Consider the following 17,141-nt stretch of genomic DNA (forward strand, 5'->3'; position numbering starts at 1 on the left):
TCTCCTCCCAGTGGATCACTGTGCTTAGAGGCTGAAACAACCTATCAGACGCTACAACAGCGGTTCTCAACCCTCCCAACGGGTCCTTTAACATGGTCCTGCATGCTGCGGTGACCCCAACCCCAGAATTGGCTCATTGCTACTTCAGAACTGTAATTTTGCTACTGTTATAAACCGTAATGCAAATATCAAATGTTCAGGCTAGCTGATATGTGACCCCTCTGGGGGTCATGACGCACAGGTTCAGAATCACTGTTCTACAGGAATCGCTCCTAAATTCCTGGCCCAGAAAAAAAAACTCCCAACTCTGCCCTCATGTTCTGTGACTGGCTGTGACTAGCCATGATCAGAGCGGTTGCCCTAGCAGGGTCAAAGAGAGAGAGAAAGCACAGGAGAAAGAAAGCAGTATGAGAAAATAAAGATAAGAGCCCATCCCAGGAAGAGCAACCTTTCGGCAAGCAAGGAGTGGGTGCACACAGCGGCCCCTGACCACTCTCTTCGTTCTGTTGTCTGGCCACCTCTGGAGGCCAGAAAGCCCAGACACAGGCCTAAGAATACTACCACCAGGAAGGGTCGGCACAGCTCTCAAGGAGGGGTTTCTGAGAGCTCTTGACAGGGGCCAGGCCTCTTGGAAAAGCTTAGTTCTGGGCAGAGGAGGCTATTTCTGAAGGGCTGAGGCAGGGAGAGTGACCTGTGGGCTAATCACTCTCCGTAACAAGGAAAGTCCTTTTGGAAAGTAGGTGAAGCACTGAGCCTGAGAAAGACACCTGGTGGATGGACACCAGAAAAAAGTACAATGAAAATAAAGCTTGTAGGGAGGCTCATGAGGGCTGTGTAAGGCAGGGACCGCTTTGGTTAGCCTACTTTTCTTCCACAGTACTTTGCTGGGTACCAGGGTTCCTCAGCACTGCACATGCACAGACCACCATGAAACGGCCATCCATTCTGCCTCAGTGTATGCCTGCTCCACAGTTCTCAGGCCCTCACATGCTGTGGTATTTTTTTTAAATCTCTCACATGCAGATGGACCATTATTGCAAGATATGGAACCTGTATGTGAAAGGCTGAATTTCACTTAAACACACAATGAGGAAGTTTCTCCTGTAGAGTAGCTGACAAGGGAACGGTTGAGGGAAAGGGGAGTCCCATCAACACCAGTGAGGCGAGAAGCTGAGCAGAGGTAACAGCAATATTGTTGGCTGACAGGCCATTGTCTGAATCCTCACAAAATACTCTGAGAAAAGCTGGCCACAACAAAGCCACCAGCTCTTCCAAAACAAACGGCCTCTCACATCGGGCATCTAAACATCTGGCAGCTTCTTTCTAATTCCCTCAGACTGGCACTAACCCTTCTGCAGCACAGGTACCAGGCAGCTGCGCCAGCTTTGACTAGTGGTCTGACATGTCCACCCAAGAAACTGTGGCTCACTCCCATACTTCCCTCACTCTCATGGCTGAACCTATCTGTTAGGACTGTTTTCCAGATGAGTTTTGGTGGTGATGACAGAGGTAGAGAGGTAGTGGACGTGGCGGTGGAGGCAGTGGTGTTGGTGGTTGAGACGGAGGCAGTGGTGACGGAGGTGGAGGTGGTGGTGCTTTCTGTTGTTTCTTTTAGCCCAGGCTAGTCTCAAACCCTGGTTTTAGGTAGTGCTAAAGTTTCAGTCCTAGGCTTCCTGCAAGCTAGCTAGTCCTGAATTACATTCCTGGGAAACCCAGAAGCATTTTGATAATGCTTTAAAACAATCTATCACTGACATAAAAGTGTCAAAATACATAAGTCACTTGAATGAATCACTGTAGAGAATTACTGAATCCAACAAAGGCAAACTAACGGGCCAGGACGTCTCTGCTGAAAAGATGGGAAGCCAGCCATAGAGAAACAGCACAGAGAAGCAAATGGTCCTTCTGTGGGCAGAGGGGCATCAACAAGAACCCACAGTCATGCACAAGCAGTACAGGAAGGTCTGGAGACTGAAGAACTTGCTTGTTCATTCCTATAGTAAAACTCATAAAAATGAACACAGGAAAGCCTGCTAAGAATTCTAAGCACTTTCAAGCACAAGTTATAAGAATCTACAACTATATTAATAACAACCAGGGCTTCCAACAGAAGTGACATGAACAGAATTATCAATTCCTTAGTGTGTTGTGTTGTCAGCTCCTATCCACTCTCTGTAGTCATGGTCAAAACAAGAAGCAACAGGCTGCATGGAGTGTCTGTTATCTGCCAGCTCTCAGTCAGACTCCTAGAGAAAGAGCACTGTTTTTAAGAAGAGCTACAACCTTCAGCAGGTGCACAACACCCAGAAATGATAAAAACCTCAGAGACCGCCTCACAAAAAAATACCCTTTATTTGGCTGACCATATATGAAAATACTGTGGAAGTAAATGTATTGCCTAAACCCAAAGTGGTCCTACAGTATTCTTATGCCAACAAACTTCTCACACCAAGTCTCGGTGTCTATCAAACCAGGTGACAAAATCATCCCTGACTAGCCAGGTGCTGGTGGTCCTCTCAAGAATCCCAGCACTTGGGAGACTAAGATAGAGGATGGTTTCAAAGCAGCTAACCAAAGCTGTACACTGAGGCCTAACCTTAAAATCAAACATATACACACATTTATCAAATATACATGTATGTAAATACATATATTTGAGGTGTGTGTGTGTGTGTGTGTGTACCTCCATGCCTGCCTAGTGCTATCAAAATAATAAGTGAAGGATCTGAGACTGTAGCTCAGTGGTGTAGATCTTACTTGTACAAGATCCTGGATTTAATTCTTCAGCATCGCAAAAATAATACTAAGAGACGGTATGAAACTCATTAAGTGGAAACTGAAAAAAATAGAAATTATATGTATGTTCTAAGCACAGAGTTAAAGAGGCCATTCCAAGATGCCTCACATCCACACCCTATATCACTGACAACCACTTATAACCATGTCTATGGCATTCAGCACCCATTTTGGATCTTACTCAGTGTGAACTCTGTCGTCTCTACAGTAAAAGAACAAAGAACTGGCATTTGCAGTACTCTGATTATCAGTATAAAGAATATGGGAGAATGTAGATGACAAGCCATCTGTTCTGATAATTTACGATATGATCGCTCCAATCGCCTTCAGTACTGTGCAGCATCTCTATGGCAACATTGTCACTTCCTTAGTTTGGAGGCCCAACTGTGTCTTCTCCTTCACAAAGCATGTGTACCTCATAGATGGTCACATTCATGCTCTTCATTTGTACCAGTTATGCTAATGGAAGGACTCTACAAATGGCACTTACAACACCTTACTCAATACCTGCTGTTATCCCTGCTAGAGTGAGGACATGTCTTGTCCCTAAAGGATATATACCAGCAAGAGCCTTGGTCCTCAGTTGGGAAGTGAGAAGTGCCCAGTTTGCAGGAAGCTCTAACCTCAGAAAGCATTCAGGTAGTTCTCCTAAGATCCTGACTTGGTTCTTGTGAGAAGTAGCTGTCCAGAGTGGGCCTGAACCTTGAATCTCTGTATCTTCCTGTCTTGCAGTGGGGTTTCCATTGCCTGCAGGTACTCTCATCGCCATGCATCTGCCAAGGTGCGGGACAGTCAGAGACCCTTTCCAGAGTCTGCAGTTGGGACTTTCAGCCTCCAAAACTGTGAGGTAAATAGACACACTTTCCTGGTAAGTCCTGGCTTCAGGTATCTCTTTAGTATAACAAACCTGGATGGTTATAGCCCCAAAACCCACAGCTATCTAAGCATGCCTTATAGAACCTGTCTACATGTGCATTCCTTTGAGGTATTTTTCTGAATAGAGATTCCAGAGCATCATCGTAGAAGTACTATATCAGATAGAAAGATCCTGTGTCTTAAAAATAAAATCCAGGTGATTGTGCTGGTCTGAGTTAAGGAAATGTGGGTATAAATCAGCACTATGCTTCTGGAAGCTACAGTGGGATCAGAGGTCCCAGAAGTTCACACTCCTAAGTGAAGGAATAATTTACAACCCAGAGGAACCAGAGCAAAAGTTAGCTGTACACAGATGCCATGACATGACCAACGGACTGAAGGAAGCAAGCACACACAGGACAGGCAAGTGCAGCTTCCCAAAGACAATAGAGCTCAAGTCAGGAAAGCAAACCAAAAACAGGGAGGACCAGCCAGCACAAAGGGAGAGGCACTGGACACAGAGCAGAATGTGCGGATGGGCAACTAGAGCCTGGCTCTGCTGAGCCTGGGGAGCAAGCAGACTGGGTCTGCAACCCAGAAATCCACCCGCTCTCACACGGGCTCTCCACTGTAAAGCAGCACTCTAAAGCAGGCATTTGGGATGAGGAGGGGAAGGGAATCCAGGCCGACTCTGCCTGGTTTACCCTGCCGCCCTCGCCTAGAGCAGAGGAAGATATCACGTCCACCAATCAATGTGTTAGAAATGAGACCTAATGCGCTATGTCTTTTTAAGAGCATCTCAAAATTCATTTTCACCTTGAGGGCAATTTCAATTACATCGCCTATGCTCGCTGATCATCTCTTTAATTTTAACTTTTACATTATTCCCCAGCACATTTTAAAAGGAGGCCAAAAGAGAACCTGCCTAATCATCTTGCCTCTTTGGACTATAAACTCCCACTGGACAGAACATTATTTTTGTCTTCTCCAGCTGCATGGCACCCGGCATACTGACGCTACTCGGGGGATAAACAACTCATTCATTACAGTGTCATGTGTATTAAATAATGCCCATAAAGTCCTGTGAAGATGAAAACCACTTCAAGTGCTAACTAATGCCAAGCTAGGCATTTGGAACTAAGAAACAAGATGACAGAGCACACATCCCAAGAAGGTGACTGCCCAAGAGGAGGCACTGTGCTAAGAGGCCGTCCTTCCTATGCCTCTGGTCCCTCTGCAGACTTTCTGCACAGGGGATGCCCTTCCTCACTTCATGTACATCTCAGGTGTACACCAGAACAGAGAATTTCAGAGCACTGAAAGAACAAAAGTCGTGAAGGTTCACTTCTTTCAGGAACTATGCGCAAGAGCAATTTCAAAGCCTCAGAAAATCTTGTCTTCCTTCTGAGTTGTGTTCTTTCTAGTGAAGTTAAAATATACTGTATGGAGTGGCAACTGAACTGCACAGCAAGTACAATAAAAAGTCTTGCCACCGAGTGTGGCAAGGAATGGACTGCCTGTGACATTTCATGCTAACATCATGAACTCTCATGCTAACATCATGCTAACTCTCATCAGGATGGAGCAAAGCAGAAAGCTGTTTCTATCAAGTTCCCCCAGAATTTTGTGGTCAGTTTCACTGTGCTCAGCTATGCCCTTCCCTACCCAAAAGAACAACTCACCAGGTCTGAGACCACCAGTAAGAAGGAAATCTAATCCAATTCGTTTGAAACTTGCAAAATTAATCCAAGGTTGTCCACAAAAATTCTCAATGAGTGGTGGCCGTGCACATCTTTAATCCCAGCACTTGCAAGGCAGAGGCAGGCAGATCTCTGAGTTCAAGGACAGCCTGTTTACAGAGTGAGTTCTAAGACAGCCAAGGCTACACAGAAAAATCCCTGTCTCAAAAAAAAAGTTTCTAAATATGCCACCACACTAAAAGCAATGGTCAGATCAGCTCCATAATCTCCCCCCAAATAGTAATTCTCCCATTCTTGCACAACAGAAGGGTAAGTTGAAAACCCCCTAAGCAGGATCAAGTCATAAGATGAATGTCAGAGAAGAAGCCACCAGGAAAATCACCAGAAAATGCTGGTGGCCCCAGGACTCTGGCCAACCTTTCCTTAAAAAATGCCACTTACTCGGTAACCTCAAGTCTGTCCCAAAGGTCTGGAAAAAGAAAACTCTGAGTTCCGGTTCCTCCCGCAGAAAACTGGATTATCATTGCCTTCCTCGAAGGGGATCACAGAAAGCACCCCCAAACTGAAGACAGCTGAAATCCGCCACCCATGCACCTTTTCTTTCATTGGTTTGTAATTCAGGGATTATAAAAGTCACCTCATTTAAAGAGTGCAATTCAGTGGGTTTTATGTATTAACACTGCTGTGAAAGGATGACATTCTCTTAACTAAAACATTTTTTCCATTTCCCAAAAAAACTTTCCCTAGTGTGTCTGGCCCATTAGCAACCATCCCAACCTCAGTCATGAACTTCTCCTCTCCAATTTTACCAAATATCAGAAATCTCTCTCTTAAAGTGTTAAGGAACCACCCTCCTTTTAGGACTTGAGGGGGGTACAGCAGCCAAACTTCCCAGAATACAGTTTAGCAAGAATGAGAATATTTATAGAAAGTGCAGAACGCAATATATGATATTAAAGCTATCTCTCCAAATCAGGAACCAAAATTCTACAATATGACTTAAGGTAAAAATAACAATGATAAATAAATAAGTAGACAGTACCAGAAGGGCAAACACTTTCCAGTAACACAAAGATCTCATCCACTGTTTTATGATTCCTAGAACTGAGTGCATTTTCTGTGCATATGCGCGCACATATACTGACCTTTCCCAGAAACCACACAATAAGCCAGGAGAGTCACTGCTTACATTTACCACATGTGGTCTCTGAGAAAGTCAAGGGGAGGTAGCAAGCAGCACTTTTTCACACCGTGACTTCAAGTGGCAGAGTGCACTGGAGTCCTGGGACAAGATGGGTTCAATCCTGCCTCATCCAGCTCACAACAGATATCTCATCAGGCATTCTTACTAATGTTACATATTCCTTCCTAGTTCTCCCTCTGACAACTAATGTACAGTGGGATGAAGAAGATAAACTTTTCCCCATGATAAGTATCACGTCAATAAACTGTATCTATTTGAAACTGATGTCTCTTTCTTTCTCGGTGACTCCTTATTTCCAACTTGGTTGCTGCAGGAGCATAGGAAAGCAAGCTGCTGGGGAAGTCCGGCAGCATCTGGAGAGCTAAATGGCACAGCTTCATCTGCTTGTTTGGATGACTACCTGACAAGGCTCTATGTTGAACAATAGCTGACCAGAACTGTTAAATGACACTTTCAACTTTAAGGAGGACATCTGTGCATCTCCTCGGTGGAGGCAAGCACCCTGAAATTGCTTCCTGTATGTGAGATAAGGGAAGCCAGACAATTTACTATGCAAGAGGAGTCACAGACATGGAACCAGCAATACCAGCACCCTGTAAGCTGGAGGCCTGAGTGCATGCACCACATGGTTTTTCTTACAGTTAGGTGAAGAAAGAGACCTGAGTATGAATGCAACTGTGTAATTATGTTAAGTGTGTGTTTAGTTATGCAGTATTTATACACACAATCATGAGCTCAGTCTGCTGAGAGGCTCTACAGGCTATGAGCACACTTAGTGCCCAAATGAATCAGTAATGGCTGATCTCTGGGCTGGGGCAAGGGAAAAATAAGATGATCCTTGAACTATTTATTGTGCCATGAAGTGAGAAAGTGCTAAAAATAAAACAAAATGATGGAGACAGGTCACAAAAGATAACAGAAGCAGCCTGGAGCTGCAGCTCAAATTGCAGACAATTTGAGCATCAAGATAATGAAAGTAGGGCTATAACTAACACAATGCACAGAAAGCAATTCATGAGGCCATACATATCAACACACATAAGTTGTACAGAAGGAAAATCTTTTCCTTATGGTAGAAAAAGAACAACAACAAAGAATGGTGTTAGAAAAACCACTATTTTGCAAACCTTCAAGTAATAAGTAATTCAGACAAAGGTCTACAAGAAATGCCACAGCTTAACCAATGGAAAATGGAAAGAAAGAGGGTTTGTGCAGCCTCAAATTATCTTCCCACAAAATGCTAAGTAATTACAAAGGGAAAGAGACCTGGAGTCAACACCTGAACCAAGCGATGAAAGTGACACTACCATGCTGGGATAGCTAGATGCAGTGGGACGGCTGGATAGCACTGAAGCAGCTGGATGGCAGTGAGGCAGCTAGTTGCAGTGAGGCAGCCGGATGGTGGGGAAAGCTAGATACAGTGAAACAGCTGGATGCAGTGGGAAGCTGGATAGAGGGAGAAGCTGGAGGCAGTGGGGAAGCTGCCCAGCAGTGAGGCAGCTGGCTGCAGTGGGCAGAGAGATGCAGGGGGGAAGCTGGATGCAAGGGGATTGTTCCTAGATGCAGTGTCAGGGGAAGCCCTTCTGACAAAAACTGAATGGCCTGAATCTAATGAGGAATCATACGTCTCAAACTGACAAAACGATCATCAGTACAAATATTCACTAGCATCAAGGTAACAAAACACACAGACTATGAAGAGGTTCTTATCAATGGCATCCAAAGAGCTATATACATTAAATGCTATGTGTGATCCTAAAATGATCCTGGACCATCATTTTTTTCTTTGTTGGAGTAATGTTCTTGTGCACCCTGCAAAGGCTGCCCTTGTCTATTACAATGCTGATCTCTGTACCAGCAGAGAGCTAAGTACAGACTAGACTTTGGAATTATGAAACATCACCTGTCTGAATGTTTTGTAAACATACACCTCCATCACCTTCTGACTGGTTAGATAAAGACCTGAAAGGCCAATAACTGAGGTAAGAAAGGAAGGCAGGACTTCCAGCAGAGACAGGGACTGTGGGAAGGAATCTCAAATGGGGTAGACACCTGCAAGACATTGAGGAAGTAGCCAGGACTAATGACTAAGAGGAAGAAGTGATGGGCTTCATGAGAATCTGACAATATAGTGCCATAAAGCTTATATAAAATATGGAAGGTCTACATGGCATTATCCCATCTGCTGGTGGTCTGAAAGAAACTCCCATTTTACTTCTTAATTGTTAAAAGTACATTTCATTAACAAATATAATTGTATTAAATTGGTAGATTTACATGATGGCATTGTACTCATGAAGTCCAGGCCTACAATTCCAGCACCAGGGAGACCAAAGCAAGAAGATCACAAATTTATGGCCTACCCAGGTTAGTTAATGTGACCTTGTCTAAAAAAAAAAAAAAAAAAAAAAGTGACAATAATTTTTGATCTTCATAATTATGTCAGGACATTTTCTTGCTACTAGAAACACATATGGAACCATTTAGAGCAGTGGTTCTCAAGCTTCCTAATGCTGCGACCCTTTAACACAATTCTCATGTTGTGGTGACCCCAACCATAAAGTTACCTTGTTGCTGCTTCATACCTGTAATCTTACAGTGGTTATGAATCATAATGTAAATATCTGATATGCAGGATATCTGATGGGTGACCCCCACACATGGGTCATGACCCACATGTTGAGAACTGCTAATTTACAGACAATGGGCATCATCACATCTACTACTTACTCTCAACTGGTTTAGAATCAGAACAGAAATGATGTAGCTAAATCCACACAGAGAGAAAGAAAGCAGAGTAAAATGATAACAACTACAAAGCCTTGCTCCTTGAAGAGTATGAGCTTTGACTTTCCCAAGTAGTTTCTTCCCCTTCCAAGCAAATGTAACTTTAAATGTATTTAAAGATGAAGAGACAGCCAACTAAACACAAAGTAACACTGAAGCTACAATTCAACTAAGCCCATGTGGACCTCTCCTTTGTATTACCTTGGTTACTTTGTAATAAGACTTACTTTAATTTCATAATGGGTCAAAAGTAACCCACAATTTCACACTAAACATCCACCCAAATTCTGTTTGTTTAATTCTCAAAATTGCCAAAGACTCTGAATTAAAAAGTGAAAAAACTTGAACAGGGCATTAGGATCATGCTATCCATCAATTATGAGGATACCAGATGAACTGAGGCTGATACAAATGCATCCAATAAACAGAAAAGCGCAAAACAAACGCCTAAGAATTGTCTCACCAGAAAAAAGAGAAAAATGACCTTCCTCCCTCCCACTACACAGCCTGCTTGTACACAGCTTGAAAAACAGCAAAGGAAGAAGTGGATAGAACAAAATAGCTTTACACAGACAAGCCAGGACTCCAATGGCAACTTAGAAAAACCACCCATTCAAAAGAAGCTCCCCAGCCCTCTCTTCTCCCCACGCCTGACTTGTCCTTTCCCTAAGTTAGAAAGGAAGCCCTAGGACTCATTATAAAGTATTACACAGTGATGGCCTAAAGAATTCCTTCCCTGGTTAACTCGCCCTGCCCAGCCCATCCCGCCAACACTGCATTTGCAGCCACAGACATTTCCCAGGACTTACTTCCAGTCCAGACTGTGAAACGCAAGGGAGCAGCACCTCAATCAAGACTTCCCCCTAGTCTGCAAAAGACACGAGTCAAATAAAAGAACACAGCCATCACACCTCACTTGGAAATCTGGGGCTACTTGTGTTATTTGTGTAGAAGTAACATCTGATGTAATCAGGTAAGAAAAAGAGACAGAAACTAAATTATAGAGCCCAAAGCAACACAGGGGAAATGCTTGCTATATCCTGGAACCTTTGCTCAACTTTTATTTGGTTCTACCCTGGTAAATGATAGCTTTGACCATCAACACCCAAGAATCTATGTATTACATTTTCAAAATGACAATCTAGACTCTGCAGCATGCTGTACAGAGTGAGGTCATTTTATTCTCTCCCTCTGTTAGGAAAATAAAGGGAACAGGTGCCTTTATAAGAGGGAACTGGGGCAGGTCGTTCATCCTCAGAAGAAGCTGACAGACCCATCTGTAACCCAGAACTGCACCACATGCTGAACAGGGGATCTGAGTTCAAAAAAGAAAAAAGTACCTATGTAAGACGTCTTACATAGGACCTGGCTAATCACAACACCAAGTGTCAACAGACTGCCAGCTTTTCCTGGAGGGCAAGGCTCGTGTTAAGTGGCTCTTTTGTGGTAGGTTCAGAATAATAGGTATGCTTTTGGGTCAAGAGGGAGGCGGGGAGACAGACAGAGACAGATAAATTGAAAGGTATGACTTAAGAAGAGGAAGCGGAACAAAATGAACAGAAACCAACAAAGAAAAAAGTAAGACCAAAAACTCTTACCTAAACTATCAAAGATTACCCTTTACATGTGAACTGTTTTTGCAAGTTCAGGAACAGCTTTTTATTTCATGGTTACAGGTCTTCCATGAGGGACATACAGACACATTAACAATTCACTCTTTATCAGAATTCAAAATAGGTAGCTGCAAAGCAGGTGATCTATAGACAAGAAGAGCCTGTCTCCAAAAGTACCATTCATCCCTAGAAAGCGTTCTTCATCCCAGGAACGCCGAGGCACTGCGGACCATGCTGTGTGTGCTGCTCTGCTCTAAACCCAGAGCAGCAGAAATGGTTAACTGTCAGTACTGAGATACAGGCGGCAGCTGCTTTAGATACCAGACCTTACTTATCACTTACACACTAGACGGATTCCCTAAGCCACCCTTCTTATGGACACCCAGGAATGGGCTTTTATCTCCAAGAAAAAGCCAAACCGGGTGATGTACTTAATACACTGCAAGAGGTGACTGCAACCCCCAGAATCACAGACATGTGGCTCTAATGTAAAAGTCAAGCACATCTATCAACAAGATCTTTGACCTCCACAGCACACGTGCCATCGGACTAACCACTGCACAGGCGCAAAGTCTCAGCCAAGAGACAACTCAAGAGGCCATCCTTTTGATGCAGCTCCATTCACCTCACCCCAAGTAAACATCTCTCACCAGCTCCTTACCCTGCGATATGCATATAAACCTTTCCAAGAAAGCAGGCAGCTCTTCATTCAGATCTTAGGAAATTTAATGTTTCCACTAGTCACTAAGAATTCAAACTGAACATTTACATCCTTAACCATGATTGTTAAAAGCGAGATTTCCCATAAATAAGGTCTGCGTGTGACCCATAATAACATCACAACCTTGGGAGAGCCTATCAGAGAGACACTGGGCTCCTTAAGCTGTCAGGGAGCTGAACTGAAGGAGTTCAGTGGGATTCAGCGGAGTGTTGGTTAAGACAAAGCTTCTCTAGGAGAAGGAGAATCTAACACCAGGAATCAAGAGAACTCAGACTGAAGGCAGAAGATAGCCACACGCCACATCCGTAGGCTGCTTTTATTAATTCAGAGACACACGCAGGCATTATCCCAGCTTGGGATAAAGAGTAAAGCGGGCAACACCCTAGTGGTCACTGACAAGTTCCCCAGCACTGAATTCATCCCTGTGCTGTTCAGATGAACAGCTCCTCAGAGAGCCCCAGTAAAGAAGGAAGGGCACTCCTCTTTCAACAAACCGTGCTTCAGCTCTGGGTCCCTCCCGGCCACTGCATCCCATCAGACAGAATGAGAAGATTCAATAAACACCTGCCCTCAAGGTAGCTTGCTCAACCACCAAGTACAGGACAAAGGACAAGAGGCAAGAAGGAGGGAAATGACACCCAAGCAGGAAACACCATCCACCAGGAGGCAGGGGCAGGGCTACTCAAGCGCTCTCTAATGTCCACACAGGACCTGTCTGCCTGCGGTCTTGTTGAGATAACTCACTTCAGGCAACAAAGACCACTCCACCGTGGAACTGATGAAGGATGGGGAAGGTCATTTCTGCTTTTTATAGCATAACACGACTCACTCCTAACAACATAAGTAATTTTTCTAGCTAAGTGTGGCTATTGATTACGAATTTGACTTTTCTCTGGAATTCTGCCAAAAATGAGAGATAAAATTTTATTTCCTCATTACAGAAATAAAGTAAACAAAATAAATATCAGGTATAGTTTATTTAAGTTGATAACGTCAAACAATACTTTCATTTAGGAACAAATTCCAAATTCATCATAACATTTTAAGTTTTTTAAAAAAACTATCTTGCTTATGTTTGGTTGTGTGTGTTTTGTTTTTTGTTTGTTTCTTTCTTTTTCAAGACAGTTTATCTGCGTAGCCCTGGCTTTCCGGGGACTTCTCTGTAAAACAGGCGCAAACAGAAAGATCCACCTGCCTCTGCCTCCAGAGTGCTGGGCCACCAAGCCCAGCTTTAATTTTATTTTTCAATCATACTTTTAAAAATCATATTTAAACCACATTTCACTTTGAACATCACCACTAATTTCATTTAAAAACCTTGGATGAAAAGTTTAAACAGTTAAAATAGCTTCCCCTAAATCTTCACTTGAATCTTAAGACAGTTAAATTTCAAATGGGAAAGAAAATACAACACCTTAAAAAGTAGGTTTGCAGTGTCTCATTGGAAGGCTGTGTTCCGAAATATTTTACTGCTCTCTTGTCATTTTGCAAAAATCACTTCTGAATGATTTTTTTTTTTTAAAGATTCCTTACTTTCCCTGAAACAGCTTAGCTAGCTACATAGGCCACCTAAACAGGAAAGACCAACATTCACTAGCACATAACACTTTTTTTTTTTCAGCTTTTCTTTTCAAAATTTTGAGGGTACCAAGGACCTACTTCAGAATCACTGTTTTAGGACTTTAAATGACCACAGCTTCTAAGCGTGGTCACAAATCTGGAGCCTGCCACTTAACTGGTACTAAGAGAATAAATATAAAGAAAAGCTTCCTCATAGTCCATAAGAATACTGCCATATCAAAGCACAAAAAGCATGCTGCTCACTCACTCACAAAGTGACACACTCAGTTCTCTTCATGTGTGCAGCAGGGGCTGCAGAGAGGCATCCAGAATAAGGCTTAGCAAGAAAGAAACCCAGCATGATGGCTTCAGAATAACCACAGACCTTTGTTCTCCATACACATTCATTTAACGCTAACCAAAGCATGCCAGGCAGGTTAAAAATAATGCATTTATGTAAGTGCCCCCCCATACACACACTCTTGGAAGGTTAAATACGGAGCTCTGAAAGAATGATTTATTGCCACAAGGACAGGGACCCAAAATAGATTGGCAATAAAAGTGATTGGTCCCAGGGGCGCTGAGAACTAATGTAAGCAACATCCTGGCCATGACAGGCATCCGGGAAAGAGCCCCAGAGCCATATCAGGCTTCTCAGCCATGATCCCATCTCTACCCAGCTCTACTCTGGGAGAAAGTCACCTAACTGTCCTGTAATTTCCTCATCTGTAAAAGACGGCAGCTGCCCCAGCTCGATTCCACAGTATCTCTCTGTGTTGGTTTGGTTTTGAAATTTACTTTATCTTTTTCAGTGTTCCACTCTAAACAAAGAAAGGTGAAATTCAAATTCCACTGACATGCAAAAAACAAAACAAAAACCTGCCTATTCAACCCACTTGAGCACCAACTGGCCTGCCACTATATACCAAGCCTAAGAATGGTTGATCAGGATTACCAAAATGAATAGGGGCTGTTCTCTAAGAATAAAGCATTTAGTGGAGAATGAAACAACGGCATAGGAGGTGAGACCTTGAGTGGGATGGATACCAGGTGACTGCTGCCCCAGAATTCAAAGAAAATGGAAAAACAATGTATAGGTACTAAGAGCTCTGAAACAACTACAAAGTACACAGGAAAGGGGAACAGTCCTCAAGGGCTATCTCATTACCCTCTAGGGCACAAATCCAGTCCCCAGCACCCACCTTCAAATCTTGGCTGGTGGCAGCATCTTTGCTCAAACACCTCCACTATTGGGGGTGGGGGTGACACAGTAGCTCATCTATTTTTGAGCTGCTCTGTTAAAAAGTTCTGTGAAGCTGGTATCTTTTTTCTTTCATCCAATCCAGGGTACAAGTTTCAGTCTATGGCCACAAAACTAAAGCTTCATAAAGAAGCAACAAATAAACAGAGAAAGGATAAGCAACTACAGCTGCAGAGCTGGGAAGGTAAAGGGAAGCAACAGACAGCATGTTGACACTCTCAGGGCCAGGCTAAGCCACCCTGGAGAATATTCACACCCTGACCTGTCCTCCCCAGTCAATGGGCACACATTTTCCCTGTTTGCACATCATAAAGACAGTGCAGGAGGATCTGACAACTCGTTCTCATCATTCACATTTAAGCAATCTTTCCTGGAGGTCTCCTCTTCCATTCGTTCCCCAGCCAAGGCCACCCTTAAAACCCTGCTGCCTATGCTTCAAACTTACCAGCCCCTTTGCATCCTGTACTAGGCATCATTGGCCTAGATGCCAACTACTAAGATCTGGGGCAGGGATTCGGAGCTGCCCAAAGCAGGGAAGGAACTTCTAAACGGGGTGCACACTGCCTCTGGGATGGGACAGTTCTAAAGCCAACTGAAAATCTGCCCTGGCTCCTGACCGTGAGTCAATTTCCTGAAAAAGAAGTCTGTCAAGTCACTTTGGAGGGTGAAATAAAGGAATAGAGCAGTAAATAGTAGTAGCTGGACAGGAACTCTAATGTGAACAGGCACCCCAGGACTACGAAAAGATAAGAGAAGGAAACAGAGTGAAGAGAGGCAATCATGACCAGCACATCTTTGGGGAATCTTGGAAACAAGCCATTCATCAACTGTGCATTAAGGTGTAAGAAAATTTAGTCTCACTAGCACCAGTAATAATAATAAATAAAAATCCATCCGTAGGGCACAAGGACCTTTCCAACACTGAGAAGCTGAATTCTACACAAAATCCATTATTATTCTGTGACAGGTGATAGAAAAAAGAAAGAATGGTAGTTTCTGAGGACAGAGGAAGCATGGCTCACTTCGGCTCTACCCAGCCAGTCAACCACCAAAAAATAAAAAATAAATTTTAAAAACTGTTAAGGCCTTCATTTGAAGGAGTTCCTGTTTTTTGTTGTTGTTGTTTTGTTTTGTTTTGTTTAAATCTTGGCTTTCTTCAAGGCCCTCACCAGAGATGGAGTACTGTAGAGTATATTAAACCCAAGTTGACACCGCTGAGACGGAACGTGTCACTTCTAGTCATAGCCAATCGGTTAAGATGAATCAAAAATAACCTAGACAAAGATCAAGAAGACAGAACTAAACCAGGTATGTAACGGCCCTGCTAACTTCTGCCTCGCCCAAGGCTCGTCGCTTCAATTGCTAGCTCCCAATGACCCGGATTGCCGACCTGATCTCCCCCAATCTGAGAACTGAACCTGAGCTGTCAGCCTCCGGCGCTCACCCGGGTGCAGGCCGCTCACCAGACCCCGAGGCTCTCCCAGCCGTCCTCCCAGAGGAGGGCGAACAGCCTCCCCGCTCCCGCCCCAGCCCGCCCGCCCCTCCGGGACCCGACCTGGGACGCCCTCTCCGGCTCTCCAGCGAGGAGTCTGCATCCTCACTCCCCAGCCCGGCACACCAGGGACTGCTCTCCCAGCCGCAGGGTCCCGGCCGCCGCCGGTGCCCTCTGCCGCTTCCCGGACGCGCAAGCAGACCGGACTACACGCGGGGACGCGGGACGCGCGCCCGGCTCGCGCGGGATCTGGGCCGGGCCAAGCCTGGAGGAGGCGCCGTCAGCGGGGTCCCCGGGACGCCCCGTCACGCCCCCTGAGCCGCACACCCGCACCCCTCCCGCACGCCGGGCTCCGCGCTAGCCTCCTCCTCGGCCACCTCGCCAGAGCGGACCCCGAGGCACCCGGCACTGCGTCCAGGTCCACACCACCCACGCAACGCCCACCAGACCCGGCCCTACGCCTCTCCCCGGGGCTGCCAGGGTCCCAGATGTCCTGCCCCGGCCTCCCCCAGAGACAATGGCTCGACCCGACCGCCGCCTCAGCTCGGCCACCGTCCTCGTTCCCCGGGCTGAGCGGTGCGATGGCTGCTCGGTTTCACAGAACCGTACTCCAAGGCGAAATGACAGGCTAGAGCCCCGGCCCAGGACACTAGGTTATGACGGGGTCGGGGGGACAGCTACCAGCGGCCCAAAGGCCATTTACAGGGCAGAGCCCGCTGTCCCCGGTCCCGGAGAGCTCGTCCTCCGGGACACCGGCCTCCGCCCACGCCGTCCCCGCCACCGCCTCCTCGGCCCTCCAGCGAGAGACAAAGAGCCGGCGCCCCAACCCGCGGGGCCGTGGCCGCTGCAGCGGGAGGCCGAGGGGGGTCTAGCCTGGCACGAGGGGCGAGTGCCTGGAAAGGGAGTGAAGGCGCCCGGGACGAGCCGCGGCACACGGGCGGCGTGGGCAACCTGACCCGCCGGCGTGGATCGCGGTGCCCAGATGCGGCGACCGAGACAAGAGCGCGCAGGGCTGTACCGGGCCAAAGACCGGGGCGCGCCGGGACGGCCCAGCGCGCGAGGCTACCGCGGCACTCACCCGATCGGAAGAAGGCCGCGATGTCGGCCAGGTCCTTGGCGGCCTCCTCGGCGCCCTCGCCGGCGCCGCCCCCG

The 17,141-nt window shown here is 45.7% G+C and overlaps 1 protein-coding gene across 3 annotated transcripts in view; it reads right to left on the reverse strand.

The window, feature by feature from the left end:
• Positions 1-17,135, reverse strand: part of Trio (trio Rho guanine nucleotide exchange factor) — a 287,480-nt gene extending 270,345 nt beyond the window's left edge. For all 3 annotated transcript variants that reach the window (XM_055619033.1, XM_055619031.1, XM_055619034.1), the window contains exon 1: positions 17,068-17,135. The gene's annotated coding sequence lies outside the window, so the exon portion shown is untranslated. The remainder of the gene's footprint in view (positions 1-17,067) is intronic.
• Between the last annotated feature and the right edge of the window lie 6 nt (positions 17,136-17,141).

This window comes from Psammomys obesus, unplaced genomic scaffold (genome assembly GCF_907164565.1).
Source record: "Psammomys obesus unplaced genomic scaffold, mPsaObe1.curated_primary_1811, whole genome shotgun sequence".
Classification (NCBI taxonomy): domain Eukaryota; kingdom Metazoa; phylum Chordata; class Mammalia; order Rodentia; family Muridae; genus Psammomys; species Psammomys obesus.